Raw genomic sequence first — 16,678 nt, 5'->3', positions numbered from 1 at the left:
AAAGCGTCTAGGTCTGTGCTTTCTCTTTTCACAGGCTGTGCCTTATCTGTCCATTTATGGACTATTTCTGAAACTCGCGAGTATGAGCAGCTTCAAGGGGAAAAACTGATGGGAGCCAAGGAGGCAGCTTTTGAATCCGTCCTCTGTGCCTTCCCCAGACAAAGGGCCTCCCCTTCCCCTGGCCAGCACTGAGGTCAGGCCTGCACGGCTACAAGGATTCCAACACCTGCAGGGCCATCAAGCAATTCCTCTCACTTGGTTTCTGAAGGAGTAGGGGCCTCCTGAGCATCTCTGCCTGTTTTTTCTGTTAACGTACATTTGTCTACACGACATAAATCAAGTATCTAGTGCACACAGATGTCCAGCTAATCTGTGCAAATAGGCTTCCAAGGGCCTGGATTCGGCCATCAAAGGGCGGGAGGTGCCAGGAAAGCGCTGGGAAGCACAGAGTTCTGACAGGGTGGTCCCCAGTCCGGTAGCAACAGGGTCATCCGGGAACTTGTTAGAAATCATAATCGCCCCACACCCACTGAATCAGAAACTCAGGGGTGGGGCCCAGCAACGGTGTTTTATCCACAAATTGCTGGTGCTAAATCACCACGATTTTCTATCGTGCTCCTGCCATTGTGCTACCTGTTACTTAAAATCTCTGGGTCTCAGTCTTCTTATCTGTACAATGGAGAAGATAATGGTATCAGCCTCCTGAAGGCTGTTGTTTAAATTAATGGGACAATCTGTGTAAACTAAATTACTTAGGAAGCAGGTAATAATTAATTATTAGTTTATAAATGTGAATTTACCTTGCCTTTCTTGTTTATAAAAATTCATGGTTATGCATAACAGTTGTATAGCACTTCCTAAAATTCCTCAAAGAAATTTGTGCATAACGGCCCTACTCATTTTTATAAGAAGCAAGGGAGGTGTTATCATTTTTCACTGCCCACGTACAGAAATGGAGGCCCGGATGGAACGCTGTCATTCAGGAGTCACAGTGAGAAAGTTATGGCTCTAAGACGTAAATCACGTCTCCCTTGAACATCCATGTCTATTCACCAGATCGTGAGTTCTCCGACTGTCCGCCTGCAACCATAGTTGACACAGGTTTAACTGTTTCAACTCAGGTATCTAAAGTTCACTACTGGGTTGTGGGGTCAGTGATGACGCTGTTAGTTATATATCAGTTCTTTGCAGGACCCCGCTTAGCACTTCACTCATCACTGCTCCCAGAGGGTCCTCCTTTCCTAAAGGGGAGAGGCTGTTTTGTGAGGTGGAACAGGCTGATTCAGCTCCATCTTCTGGCTGTAACATTTCTTAGCTGAGCACATGACCTTGAACAAGGCACCTGGCCCTTGGGAACTTCTTTTTCCTCTCCTGGAATATGGAGTATCATTTCTACCCTCTCTGGCTCCCAGAACAGCCTTGGTCTCAAGTGAAACAGAAGCAGAAGCGCTTTGCAAACTGAAAAGGTGTGTGCACCGTGCGGAGGGAGAAGTGACAGAGAGGGTAAAGGAGGATTTCGCCGAAGACAAATACCGCCGCCCCCGCTTGGGCTCCACAGCCCTGTGGTCTGGCAGGGCCAAAGCTCTGCGCAGCTGGTGCAAGGTAGGTGGGGTCTGGCGGAGAATTAGTCAGGATGTGTGGTCTGACCCTTGTCGGGAGTGGCCTGCAGGACAGGGGGAGCTCAGAGCTTCCCCCAGGCAGAGCAACAGGCAGGTGTGAGCCATCAGCTCAGAAGAACCCTGCTTTCTGGCCAGAGGTGCTCTGGAGTGAGGCCGGGGGTCCACTTGAAGTGAAACAAGTTAGTGGCCCAGCTGCCGGTTCACAAGACGACCCTGGGCAAGAACTTTACTTCTTGGGTCTCGCTTCAACAGCACGAGGTGGCTGCTTCTCAACTATTCCACCATCCCTTTTATTATCTCTCCAACATCTCGTGCTTGCCTCTGAAAATTTTCCCTACAGAGACCCTCCTAGAGTAATGACAAACATGTTTACCCTTATGCAGTTTTCAAATGCACACGACTGAGCTTCCAAGAGGCTATTTCCCAGAGACTGAGGTTTGGAGCTGGCGAACCAGGATCCTGGATGGGAATCCTGGCTGGCTTCGTGGCCTGAGGCAACTTCCTTAACTCCTTTGACCCTCCGTTTCTGCTTGTGCAATGTAGGGATCAGAAACGTACACAGCTTCCCACGTCAAAGATTAGCGGAGGACGTGCGTAAAGGGCCCTGCCCAGCTCCTGGCAGGAGATAAGCTCAGTGGGAACCTGTGATCATTATCTCGGGTCTGAAGGGCCCACCTTGAGTTGATTTCGAGGAAAAGCAGGTACACCTGACACTGTTATGAGCCCTCACACTGGAGTTATGTACTATTTCTCTCCAGCTTGTGGAAAAACCAGAAGTAGTGTGAGGACTCCCAGCACCCGGGCCCCCAGCCTGGGAATCACTGACTGAGGGAGTCATCATTTCTTCTAGTTCTGACAGCGCCTCAGCTATGCTGAAGGTCAGCCAGACCTCTTAAAAGAGATCCACGTGGTCAGTGGCAGCTGGGCCTGCAGCGCGTCCAAGGCAGACCCCAGGAAGAGCGCTGCAGCCCAGAGGCACATCTCCCAGAGCCAGGCCCGGAGGAGGTGTCTCACATCAGGGAAAGCTTTCAGCCTGCTATTCAGCTTCTCCGGGAACGGAACCTAAACACCCCCTCATACCTCTCTGATCTGAAAAGGCCAGGAGAGAAGGAAGTAGTTATTTCAAAGGCTGGGTGATCTCCCTTTACAAAAAGGTCAGAGAGCCTACGACCTAGGCCCCCACAAGGGGCCAGACCTGCTTAGAGAGCGCACTTTGCCTGTTTCCTTTCTTTCTTTCCCCCTTCCTCTCCTTGCAGGCCTGTCCTAAATATACATCTTAGAGGTCAAGATACAGGATGGTGAGGAGCAGAAACCCAGCCTCTAAAGGTAGGTATAGAACTCAGGAGCTGGGGGTGGGTAGGAGTGATGGGGGAGTCATCCATGCCAGTGAGGTCTCGCTGGACAAATGCCACACTTATGGAAATGACCCATCACCCTCCCCTCACATTCAGTCTCTCTCAACTCCTCACACCAACCCCCGGAGACATGCAAAACGGGGGTTTATACACTTGTTCCCATTATACAGAGGAAGAAACTGAAGGCCAGAGAGAAGGTAGTAACACTGTAAATCATAGCTACCTTCTGCTGAGCATTTATTAACTGATCGAGAAGGTACTAATAACCTTGCATGTGTTATGCATTTAATTCACACACAAAAATCCTATGAGGCCAATCTGCATATTACTGTCCCCCCCTTACAGCTAAGGAAATGAAAGCACAGAGATGTCCAGTAACTTGAGTTCTGTCGCTCACTGAGCCCACACAGGTAATCACCGGCTACCCCAGCCCTGTCCAAGAACCACACAAGCCAATGGCAGGGCCAGGAGCCAAGCCGAGTCCAACGCTCTTTCCCCGTCACCTCTCTACTTCTGCGCGATCAACGTAAGGACAGCTATTCTAAAAATCACATCTACTCAAAAGAGGGCCCAGCTGCATGGGAGGGAGTGAGCACCCCATTACTGAGGGGCATCCTGACCAAAACTGTGCATAACCACTTGGTGGGGTGTGAGAGGGCTGGAGGTTAGACATGCACTGTGGGGCAGAAGGAGACAATGAAACCCACGGTGGTTGCTAAACGAACCTCCAAAAAGACTTCTGGGTCCCGACTTTTCTTCCTATTCCCAGGCCATTTAGTAATTCTCCTCTGATACATTGTACTGGAGAAGCTGCTGTGCGCCAGGTCCTGTGTCACATAAACGGACCGGACAGACCAAGCCCCTGCCCTCCTGAAGCGTAGATTACAGGGACCTGCCCAATCCTGGGGGCCTTCCTGGAACTTCCACCACTAAACCGAGCTGTCCCATGCTGGATCTTAGCTCCTTCTCTTTCCCTTCTGCCAACTCCTCACGCTGAAACCAAACCTAACTCAAATACCGCCCCTTCTGGGATGCCTCCTCCGGCGTTCCCATCGCAGCCACTCCCTCCTCCCGCTCCCGAGACTGCAGCCAGGTCTCAGGGGCAGCCGTGATCATCTGCCAATACTTGGGATTCAAGGCGGACATTGAGGGGAGTTGGGGGGTTCTTCCACTAAACCACAAGCTCAGGGACAGTAGGGTCCTGCTCTGCCTTCCCAACGCCAGCCATCCCGGCGTGGAAGAGATTCTCATTCATTCGTTCAACAAGTTCGCACTGAACACCTTCACAGTAGAGACACGGTTCTGCCTCTGGGTTTACAACAGAGAACAAAGCAGGCCAAACCCTCACTGACCTTCATTCTAGAGGGAGCTTCTAGGAGGACAAGTCAATGACTAAATAAATGAATATACAGTGAACTCTGAAAACTCTTTTTAAGACTGTACACCTATAAAAAGGTACATTTGAGGACTGTTTGTATAACCACAAAGGCAAATATTTATCTAAAATAAGTGAGCTCTTGAAGGAAGCCTCCCTGCCTCTGTGGTGTGAATGTTTACAAAATCACCGGAAAGGGACTGTGTTGGAATTGGTCTTTGCAAGACATGCCTGCTCGGGAGAGCCAAAGTCCTTACTGAGGTCTTAGTCTGAAGTTTGGATAAAATAAACTAAACCGAACTTCAGAGTCACAGAGGTGATTCAATCTGAGGAAACACTGGGTTCAGGGACAGTAATGACAAAAATAATCACATTGAACACACACGGCACAGAGAGTGCACCAGGCCCTGGAGAAGCCCCTGGGTCCTGACTGATGACGGGGCTGTGTCAGTGGGAAGCGGGGCCTGTGAGAGGGGCGACCCTGACTGCAGCCATCCCTTGTCCCTGGAGATCGGGCCGTTGTTCGCCTGGGCTCCCACTATCCGGTGGCCTGCAGCAAGCTTGCAGGCCCTGTGCCTTTGAAATTCCCAGGAATTCAGTGGCAGAAAGGACGTGTCTGCCTAAGTGAAAGGAAATGTGATTCCCTAAAATAGAAAAACTGCTCAGGAGAGGAAATTCCTTGGAACTATGGAGGCAGGCATCTTTTTTCCCTGAAAAGATTACAAAAGCAGCTCTTTTGGACTTCCGCCAAGATGCAGGCATAGGTGGAAACACTGTGCCTTCTCCCACAACCAAGTTTGAATACAACAAAGGTTTGGAGAACAAAGACACAGCCAAAGACCAGAAAATTGAATTATACGGAAGTCCGATGACGACGAACCGTTCAACGGGGACGGTAAGAGGGGCGGAGCCAGCAGCGGAGCTGGGTCGGGCAGGACAGGGCCCCAGACCTAGACACTCAAGTGGCCCGGACCCAGTCGGGGTGTGGGGCAGACTGACCCACAAGTGGCCCGGTCGCACATTCGTGCACAGTGAGACAGACCACGCGGGCCCCAGTGGTGGAGGGCTGATGACGGTGGCACACTCGAGTGCAGTGGAACGAAATGCATGGGCCTGGTGACGGTGGCAGCTGCGGCGCCGGTGGAGGCCTAGGCGGCAGGCGGCAGATGGGAAGCCATTTTCCTTCTTTGACCCCGCCCCCACATACAACATCACAACCCAGCGACTTAGTTGCCCTGCTCTGGTGAACACCTAGGGCTCTGATCCTGATACGTAACAGGCACGAACAGCCCAAAAGATGACTCAAGAAGAACTCAAAGTCCCAGAGCCGATAACTCTAAGCAACCGAGAAATTGCCAGCCTCTCAGAAGCACAACTCAAGACACTGTTTATCAGGATGCTCACAGAACTGGTTGATTATAGTCACAAATTAGAGGAACATATGAAGGCTAAACTAATTGAAATGAAGGGAGATGTCCAGGAAACCAATAGCGATGGAAAGGAAACTGGGACTCAAATCAATGGAATGAACCAGAAGGAAGAACAAAACATCCCACCAGAAAGGAATGAAGAAATGAGAATTCAAAAAAATGAGGAGAGGCTTAGGAACCTTCAGGACATCTTTAAATGTTCCAACATCCAGATTATAGGGGTACCAGAAGGGGGAAAGAAATAGCCACGAGTGGAAAACGTATTTGAACAAATAATAAAGGAGAACTTCCCCAGTCTGGCAAAGGAAATAGACTTCCAGGAAATCCAGGAAGCTCAGAGAGTCCCAAAGAAGTTGGACCCAAGAAGGAACACACCAAGGCACATCATCATTACATTAGTCAAGACTAAAATGAAGGAGAGAATCTTAGAAGCAGCAAGGGATAAGGGGACAGTCACCTACAAAGGAGTACCCATCAGACTGTCAGTTGATTTCTCAAAAGAGACCTTACAGGCAAGAAGGGGCTGGAAAGAAGTATTCCAAGTCATGAAATCCAAAGACCTACAGCCAAGATTGCTTTATCCAGCAAAGCTTTCATTTAGAATGGAAGGTCAGATAAAGTGCTTCTCAGATAAGGTCAAGTTCAAGGAGTTCATCATCACCAAGCCCTTATTATATGAAATGCTAAAGGGATTTATATAAGAAAAAGAAGATGAAAAATATGAACAGTGAAAGGACAGCAAACTCACAGTTATTAGCAACTACACCTAAAACAAAAGCAAACCAAGAGGACAGCTAGATCAGGAGTGGAACCATAGAAATGAAGAACACATGGAGGGTTAGCAACAGGGGAGTGCGAGGAGGAGAAGGGGGGAGAAGGCACAGAAAAAAGCATAGATGGTAGGTAGAAAATAGATAGGGGGAGGGCAAGAATAGTGGGGGAAATATAGAATCTAAAGAACTTGAGACACGTGGTTATAAACTAAGGGGGGGAGAATGGTTGGGGAGGGAGTGTGCAGGTGGAGGGGAATGAAGTGGGGGAATAGAACAACTGTAATGGTATAATCAATAAAATATATTTAAAAAAGATTACAAAAGCACATGTATTGAGAGCCTACTATATGTCAGGCCGTGTGCTAGGATTTAGATGTAAACCGTGATGTACTTACTGCTGGGTGCTGTTCTAAGGCAAGGCCATAGCCAAGAATGAAATACACAGATACTGTCAGTCCCCAGAACTGACCTGCAGCCAGATTGTCTCTATACAACCGTCCCGCTTGTTAAAATATGTTTACATATTTTAGCTGCTACAAAGCAGCTGCCCAGAGGCCCAGGTGCCCTGCTCCCAGCCCCAGCAGCCCAGGGCCCACTGCCTGTCCTTCCCCCGACTCCTCTATGACCCAGCAGAGTTGGGAACCCACCACACCTGGCTCCCATCATGACCCAGCCTGGTCTGATTGGCCAGTGCCTGTTAAGTGTTCTGCGTATCAGCCCTTGCCTGGCCCTCTTGGAGCTCCCAGGCCAGCGGGTACCCCCTTGGGGGGTAATTATTGACCGTCTCACACTCCTCCTTCCGTTGCCCCAAGGCTTACCTCCGCCACTGCCCTCTCATTCCTCACTGCATCCTGTTGCAATCTGCCCCCAGCCGGTTGTTTCACTTCCCCTAACCCCTCTCACCCCCTGAAGGTGTCTCTCCAGCCTGTACCTCTCTCCTGAACTGGCCAGATGGCCAGCTGCCTGCCTGCTTGATATCTCCCTGGGAAGTCCTGCTGCCAACTTCAAGCTCAAGGTCTCCTCAAATAACTGAGGTAAACTTCTCCCCAGACCTCTCCTTCCCCTTCCTCCTGAATCCCCCATTTCCCCCATTCATGCATGCATGCATTCACACCGTAAATACCCATAGAGCAGGTATTACATGCCAGGCACTGTGCATGGCATTGAGGAGGAGGAAGAAAGGAGCAAGACACATCCTCAAAGAGCTTACAGTCCCTCAGGTGCCCGAGCTAGAAACTGAACATCCTCTCCAGCTCCTCCCCACCCCACCCCCGCAGGAACACAGGACAAGTCCTGCAATTTGCCTCTTTCCCACCATCTCCCCTGCCGAGGCCCAAGCCCAGACCCTCATCCTCGCTCATCTAGGCATCCGTCAGCCTCCTCAGCCTCCCTCCTGTGTGGCCCTCTCCAGTTCTTCCTCTGCAAAACAGCCAGAGGGACATCTCTAGCACATGTCTACGTCTGCCCCCTCCTCAGCCTAGAGCTTTCCATTGCTCCTCGTGAGAAAGCCCACGTTCCTGGCCTGGCATTCAAGGCCCATGCTGTCCTCTCTTGCTCCAGCAGAATTGGCCTGGCGGGAGATGAGCTGTGGGCGGTGGGGCCACTTGTTCCCAACCACCTGCTGCGTCCTTATCAGGCGGGTTGCAACTTGCACACAGACCCTGGGACACACCCAGAAACACATGTAGACACTCACACAGTCAGGTGCTCCCTGAGATGCAAACAAGCCAGCCCACTTATATTTACATTCCTACAGATAGATGTAGTGGCCAGATTTAGTGAATAATAATGTAAAGCATGCTTAGACTAAAAAAATAATTTGTTGCTCATTTTAAATTCAAATTTAACTGGTCATCCTGTTTTTTGTCTGGTGACCCTACAAGACAAGAAAGGCTTACACAGGCACTGATCCCATAGAGAACACAGCTTGCACATTCACACATGTTGCACACTTATAGTTCAATTAGTGTGTGAACGTGTGATTCACACTGTCATTGCCCCAAGGTCAATGGGCATCTTGCCACCTGGGACTGAACCGTGGTAGGCTCGTGACATTGGCCGCTGTGGAGACCTCTTCAGAGAAATGTTTATTCTGAGAATAAAGGTCTGACTGGCAGGAATTCCTGGACACGCAGCTTCTGGGATGTGGTGCGCTCAGAGTAGTCCCTGCGGAGGCCGGGCTTCCATTGGGCATCACGCCCTACCTGGTAGGATGACGGCATGGAGAGGGGTTTGTGGGACCTGAGCCTCTCCTTCCCGCTTGTGCTTTCCACAGATTTCCAGGGTGAAGGTCAGTGCCTCTAAACTCCCCTTCCAAACAAGACCCCCTTGTCCAGATCAGAGGGTGGTCTAAGGATGGTGGGAAAGCCACAGATCTGAAGGCAGACTGAAAGGCCAACACCTGACTTCAATACTGTGTGTCTTTAGGCAAGTCACTTACCCTCTCTGAGTCTCCATTAGCTCATTGATATGATGGAAATGTTCCATCAATAAACCAACTCCTTAGGATTATGGTGAAAATTACTAAAGGACATAATGTATGTAGAAGACCTTTATATTTCCTTATTTTTTAATTTTATTTTATTGTTTACACTATTATAGATGCTGACCTCCCCCACCCCTGCCCCCCTTCTCTATGGCCATCTCACACTGTTGTCTGTGTCTATGGGTTATGCATATATGATCTTTGGCTAATCCCCTCACCTTTTTAGAGTTCAGGATAAAAATTAGTTATGAACTCTTATTGGCAAGTACATACACAAAATCAAACAAATATTAATTGCAACTGGATTCAGAGATGGAATGGCCTCTCAGGTTGTAAGGGAAGCACAGAGGAGAAGGTGATACAAACTTTTGTAGGATTAAACTCAAGACGTTAAAGAGGGTGGGAGGAATCTTTTACAAGTGCTGAATGTATTTATGGTACAGACTGTAGTGATGGTTTCATGGATGTGTACTTACCTCCCAGCTCATCAGATTGTATACATTAAATATGGACAGCTCTTTATTTGTCAATCATACCTCAACAACATGTTTTCAAAATCATAAAGTCAGACATCAGTATCAATTAAATACTGGAGAGTCATATCTTAAACAGCTTAGGTTCTAAATTCAGCACACACAGGGGAAAAAGCATATGTCCGAAAGCTTTTGAAACCCTTAAGGATCGTGCACGGTCAGATAACAGTTCTTATGCACACTGGACATGAAAGGCCACTGAAGTAGAAAGGCAGGCGCTAAGGGAACTTCTCTGTGCGAATGTCTGGGTACAATGTGCTTTTAAAATGACTATCAAATCCCTAGTGGTGAATGGGGGTGGGGCAAAGAATCCCAGAGTTTCTGCTTGTCTGTAGGATTTCCTCTATTTAAAAAAATTGAGTTTCTTTGCAGTTGGCATTGGTGTTGTCCACTACTGTGTCTGGTTATTTTCTACTTTCAGACACAATAGGACTGGATGCCTCTGGTTCCATGAGGCTGGGAAACCATCTGACTTGCTTTAGCCAATGAGATGTGAAGTGGTCTGTGTTACTACTGAGCAGAAGCATTAAAGTGCTGGTAAGTGATTCTGTCTCCTCCTCCCGGCTGCAGTGACCAATGACATTCCAGATGGAGAGCGCTGAGTGTGTAAGGGAAGCCAGTGAAGAGCACAGATCACACCAACATACAATGCATGTATAGCACAAGTGAGAAATTAACTTTTGCCGTTCTAAGCCAATTTGGGAGTTGTGTGTTACTGCAGCAAAACCCAGCCTATTCTGACTAATGTGCTTTATAGTCAGATACCTATTAACAGACTTATTTGTTGTTATGAAGATTTTTTTTAAGTGGCATTACATCTTATAGGGGGAGGAAGTTCTAATTAATCTGGGAAGTTAAATGAGCCCAATACAACTTCACAACAATTATATGCTGCCTAGTTTCCTTCCAAACAGAGTTTGTGGTAAGTAGCTTAGCAAGTCAAATACATACTAGCAAACAGAGTAGCTAACATAATGATGGAGGAGAGACAAGACAAAACTGCAGAGGATAGTTTTGCCAAAAGCTGGGAATGAAATATTGAACCATGAATCAGTGAAAGCATTAGGAATGAATAACAGAAGAAATTAGTACCAAAAGGCTCTGGAGCAGAGGGCTGGGAGGGAGGAAAGCAGTGTTACTGGACGCCTGCTGTGTGCCAGATACTGTGCTACATGCCTCGGAAATACAATGTCCTTATGGGCCAGTTTCACTGAAACTCAGTGAAGTAGACGCTGAGGCTCAGAGGGGACGAAGAAGTTGCCTGAGCTCACGTGGCAGCAGAACGCAAACTCAAACCCAGGCCGGCCTTGCTCTGGCTCTTACTGGAGCCATGAGGAGGCTGAGGCTGGCAGGACATGCCAGCCACCACTTGCTCTAGGAACGATCGCAATTTAGCGTGGCAACAAGCTTGCATTCAGTTGCCCAATAGCTGGGGTGTGAAAGTCTCTTGGCGAGGATGGAGATGTCCAGAAGGCCTTCCCCACGAAGGGCGGTGCTGCCTATGACTTCCTGCTCAGCACCCCTGGGGCCCCAGGCTCCTCAGGAGTGTCCTGAGGGGGAAGCAGCATTCCAAGCCCAGATGCAGACAGCTGTGTGCTTCCTCCAGCCTGTGGTGACTCACGCTGGGACAAGAGAGCTGCTTCTTTGCCTGGATTCCCTGTCCCCAAATGTTAATCTGGGGAAAGCTGCCTTAAGCTCCCCGAACACAAGACTCCGGGTGGCTGGCGTGCACTAGGGCTGGGGGGACCAGTGACCTCCAAAGAGCACAGGGACCAGAACAAAGAGGAAATTCAGGGAGGGAGATCATGTTTTCTCCCTGGCAAGGCTCCTGCGGCCATCTGGCTGAGGGGGCTGGTGTTCAGACCTCTGGACCGTGGTCTGTTTGTTTTTTAGGAGTTCACAGCTGATTATTTTCATCAGTTCCCTGCCACGACTGGCACGGCTTTCTTAGCAGCAAACCTGTGCAGACGGCACATCTTCTCAGCTGGGTTCACTCTTCCCCTCTCAGGGAACCAGGGGCATCACGCTTGTCAGCATGTGGCCCCTGGGCCAGGACAGGGACTTCACCGCTGGGTGCCTGGGCTGGCCCACCAAATGTGCCAGCTGACGTCACCCAGAGAGAATGGACTGCAGTGGGGATGTCTGGGACAGCAGCTCCAGTGGCCTTTGGCGTTGTCATCCCAGCTCCAAAAAGGCAGGGCCAACCTTCTCTGGGTATCTCCACTGTGCAGAAGATGAAAAGATCTCGAAGAGGCCTGAGTTGGGGGTTCAGCTCCAAACTCCATTACTCTTGCTGTGTGCAACTGAGCCTCCACTTCTACCTCCAGTGATCATGGAGAGTAAAGCTAATGTCCCCAGGCAGCTGTGTGCAAACGCCTATGTGTATAATAATATACGTGAAAGGCCTAGGACCATGTCTGCACCTTGTAGGTTCTCAGTAAATACTACTTGTTCACTTCTTTTATTTCTTCATCTTTGTGCTGCACTGGCCTTTCTGCTCCCCTGGCTCCAAGACAAGTAAGAGAGCTGGTGTTCCCAGCACTTGGGGACAGGATGCAAGGACTGGGCGCTTTCCTTCCAGAGGCGATGACAATGGCCCATGTCTTTCAAGTTAACTGCAGTGGCCATGACTGATAACTTTTTACCTAGAAAGTAAAATCCAGATGGTTTGGTAAGATGTGAGCTTGGTTGCTCAATATGCCTTCTGGACGCCAGCCTGTCTTGGGGTCAGAGTGATGGTTGAGGGCAGCTGGGCAGCAGCGGAATGGAGGTTGCTGTGCACGAGGAAGGAGACAGTCTTCCTACTGCAGGAATTGCACGAAACTCCATGTGAAAGTCGGGCACCCCCTTACCTGAGCATCTGGGTCACAGCAATTTCCAAACCAGACATCGCCTTCTGTTCTTCGTATTTTAACTTCTCCAAACTTCACTTTCACCTTTTGGAAGTGAGGAAAATGGGGAATTCTTAATGTCTTGCCTGATTTTTCACTTCTCTTGTCTTCACTCTTCTTTGTTCCTCCCCTCCCCTCCCCTGCCCTGCCCTTCCCTTCTCTTGTCCCCACAGCTGAGGTGGCCCCCGATCTCCATGGCCACCTTCTCTGAGGGTGGTCAGAGGACAGGACCTAGCAGCTGGACCTGCAGGGAAGGGCTTTGACTCCTTCCTGGTACCCGTTCCAACCCTGCAGCAGTTCCGTTGCCTCAGATGACTGAAGTCCCTAAACCCCAACCCAAAAGACTTGAATCCTGATCCCAAACCCTAGGTCTATGGCTCTCAGACTTCTTCGAAAACTACCCACTGCCCTAGAAGCTTCCACACTGCCCACTCCTCAGCTTCTGGCTGCTGCTGTCGCTGCTGGAGGCCCCTCCCTGGTTCTGCAGTCACCACTGCCTGGAGCCCAGCCCCAGATGGGCACCTTTGCTGCGCAGCTACCTGGGCCACCCTGGCTCACTTGCAGCAGCGCCGCACCGCTGGGATGGGTGCCCTGCCTTTGAGGAACCCACTGAACACAGGACCAAAGGATTGTATAAATGAGCAAACACCAATACAGTGTGAGAACTGCAGTAGAGACACGCAGAACATGGAAAGATGGTCCCCGAGGACCAGAATCCACCCGATCCGAGGGCCTGGGAAGGGGGTCAGGGAGGGGGGTCCCAGAAGGCTGTAGGGAGGAAGCATTGTCGCCTGACTTGGAGTTTAAAGGCAGAACCGGAGGAGACCAGAGCAGGACAGTCAATTTTTAATGATTCAATGGTCACGTCTGTCTTTAGCATGATTTGTCCCTTTTGCAGCTGCTGACTCCCAATTTGTTTGGTTTCTACCTCTGAACTGAAAATCCAAGGCAGAATGTTGTCCTATGTGAGAGACTCTGGATTTTCCCAAGCAGACTGGTTAGCAAGGGAGCCCTGGGTGCACTCAGAAGCCCTTGGTTGAAAACTTGCAGTTCCCAGTCTTTCAGAGAAACTCTGACTTCTCTGGACTTCAGGTTCCACATCAGAAACGCAGAGAAAACAATTCCTCCCAGCAGCCCACAGGGCAGCTGCACGGCTCAGATGCAAACAGTGAGTGTGGACCTGCTTCATGGGTGAGAAGCCCCCTGCCCATGGGAGACTTTGGCACCCCAGCAAGGCCTCCCTGGGGGCTGACCCAGCAGCTCCCCAAGAAATCAGGGGAGCTACAAGAAAAAACCTGTCTTCCTGTCCCCCTCTGTGCACGGCTATAATGCCTGGGTTTATTGGTCAGCATGTGCCTTACAAATGAGCCACTACCAAGCCTAGCATTTATTTATTTTTTTAAATTTGATTTATTTATTTTTAGAGAGGGGAAGAGAGAAAGAGAGGGAGAGTAACATCAACATGGGGTTGTCTCTCAAGCACCCCCTATTGGGGACCTGGTCTGCAACCTAGGCATGTGCCCTGACTGGGAATTGAACCGGTGACCCTTTGGTTCACAGTCCAGCACTCAATCCACTGAGCCACACCAACCAGGGCCAGGCCTGGCATTTCTTATCTGATTTCTCCCACAACTGCTTTTCAGTGAAGAAATCCCACCTGTACAACAAGGACACATACTTAGGCTCCTAGGAATGAGCTTCTGTGTGACCCAGACGGGTGAGTTCAATGGCCAGGAGTGTGCAGTTGTGGGTGTCATTTCTTTTTTTAAATGGAAGGGATGGACCTAAGATGGCAACCTCCTAATCCCCGACCTACAGAAGAAAACAGACTCTAACCGTGAGGTTGCTAACCCAGAACACTATGGTACACATCCTTTACAGAACAGATGGGCACTCTGGTTTTTTTAAATGATAAAAGCAAAGCTTGGCAAGCAAGCCTTCTGCCCATCTCTGAGTTTGATACCGTTGAAGGCTTCTGCACTCTGTGCAACCGTATCCAAATGTCAGGTCATTTAACTCACAGCTGCGACTACTCACTGTTTAGCACGGTGTTAAGCCTATGTGGGAAGATGCAAAAAACAAAGGAAGAGGACAATGGCTAATCCCATTGAATAAACAGCAGAGATGAAGTGCCCTTGATCAACTTTGGCTAGAGACACCTGTGCCTTATTGGAGAATCTTTTGATGACGACAGTGCCTATGTAGGTGGAGCTGTGGCTGGTGCTAGTGCTAAAGGTGATAAGGCAGCGATAGGGACGACTGCATGTGGAGACAGAGGAGCTGTTCACGTATAGGGAGGGTGTGCAAGGAAAGGTTAGAACTTCCTCCAAAGGTAGTGGTTGGTTATCAGTCTCATGCAGACCCACCTACTAAGAGTGGCTCCATGACTCCACTCCATGAGTGGTTTATTGTTTAAGAAGACACGTTCTGAGTGTTTTCATAGAAACTACATCAAGCAATCAAGATTTGGGAGCAGAAGCAAGTCTCTTCAAAACCATAGTGGACTGCATTTAAATTGTTGGGGTTTTTTTTGTAAAGGAAAACTGTGAGGTTTATTTTCCATCTAACTGTTGCAAAGATATGCCCTGGTCGGCGAGGCTCACTTGGTTGGAGCATAGTTGGTATGTCACAAAGTGAAAGGTCACTGACTCAATTCCAGGTCAGGGCACATGCCTAGGTTGCAAGTTCAGGGCATGTAGGAGAGGCAACCAATTGGTGTTCCTCTCTCACATCTATGTTTCTCTCCCTCTTTCTCTCCCTTCCCCTCTCTCTAAAATCTATGAGCATGTCCTTGGGCAGGATTTAAATAAATAAATAAATAGATAGATAGATAGATAGATAAATAAATAAATGTTGCTAAGATATAAGAGAAGTCTCATTCACCCTTATCTTATTCATCTGTGTTCATTTTTTAAAACTTTTTTTGCGAGAGTGCCCACTTATCCCAATCAAAGCATTACAGTATACATCATCCCCAGAATCCATAAACATGTTCTTGGCCCCCTCTGTAAGAGTATAGAGGAATTGCCATTACAAACACATTTACCCACCCATGATGTCAAAAAAAAAAAGAACTTGCATCTCTCTACCTTACAGGATAAGAACTCTGCCTGTGTTCCACTGTGTGCAGGAGCATCCTTTGCTGGTTCAAAATGGTATACTGCAGACAGTTTCCTAGCAATTTTCTTTTTTAAATTTATTTTTAGAGAGAGGGAAACAGAGGGAGAAAGAGAGGGAAAGAAACATCCATGTGTGAAAGGAACATTGATTGGTTGCCTCTCCCACTCCCCCAACCAGGGACTCGGTCGGTGCGCATACCTGGGTTGTGGGCCAAGTTCCTGCACAACCCAGGTGTGTGCACCGACTGGGAATCAACCCTGGGGCCTTTTGCCTTGCGAGAGGATGCTCAACCAACTGAGCCACACCAGTCAGGGCTCTAGCAATTGTCTTTGTTTCTTCTCACAGCACTGTCTTTGCTGTACTCTTGTGGATGGTGGCTAGTTATTAATTTATTTGTTTCCCTACTTAGTAGCATTAGTGATCCTGATTTCACTTTTTCATTTGTTTTGCTTTTGACTTTTTCCTGATGCATTGTCATATAGGTGAAGGTTCCTGAAGTATGACATGAAGGTGAAATAAACATTGATTTGGAGCAAAGTAAAAATGCAAAAGGGAAGGAGGAAGGAAGGGAGCTGGGGGTGGGGAACTCTTTTGAGGGGAAGGGGAATGCGCTCACTCTCCTGATGCTGAAGAAGCGTTGGTGAAGGTTAGCGAGTCTGTGCCTGCTGCTGGCCTGCTCCCAACCTCTCTGAGAGAGGTCCGGGAAAGGAAGGCTCTAGAAGGGAAACCAAAGCTGAAAGCGACTTTCAATTACTTGTTCAACTGCCTTCTGTGGGAAAACAGGAAGGGGGTTGTCAGGGCAAGGAGCTCTTGGAATCTGAGGTTCTCAGAGCTGGTGGGAGCCCACTGACTCTGGGGATGGGAGCAGACTGCTGTGAGAAGAAAAGCCGACTGCTGAGCTGTCTGGAAGAGCCAGGTCCTGAGCTTGGGCTGAACTGAGGGGGCAGAGGGACAAGCATTAGATCCGAGTTGAGGAAGTTTGCCCAACTGATGACACCTTGCATGCAGTCCTGGACAAGTCACTTCCACCCTGCAGGCCTCAGTTTCTCCTTGAGTGAAGCTGGAAGATTGGTTTGTGCCATCTCTAAGCACCTTTC

General features: G+C 49.1%; 1 pseudogene; it reads left to right on the top strand.

Annotated features, from left to right (window-relative positions):
• The first annotated feature begins 8,772 nt into the window (after positions 1–8,772).
• On the top strand, positions 8,773–14,877 carry LOC118979852 (eukaryotic translation initiation factor 4E-like; annotated as a pseudogene).
• The last annotated feature ends 1,801 nt before the right edge of the window (positions 14,878–16,678 follow it).

This window comes from Sturnira hondurensis, unplaced genomic scaffold, assembly GCF_014824575.4.
Source record: "Sturnira hondurensis isolate 20B ecotype Veracruz unplaced genomic scaffold, ASM1482457v3 Scaffold0022566, whole genome shotgun sequence".
In the NCBI taxonomy this organism is placed as follows: Eukaryota; Metazoa; Chordata; class Mammalia; order Chiroptera; family Phyllostomidae; genus Sturnira; species Sturnira hondurensis.
Note: the sequence above shows the minus strand (reverse complement) of the source record. Positions and strands in the feature narration are given on the sequence as shown.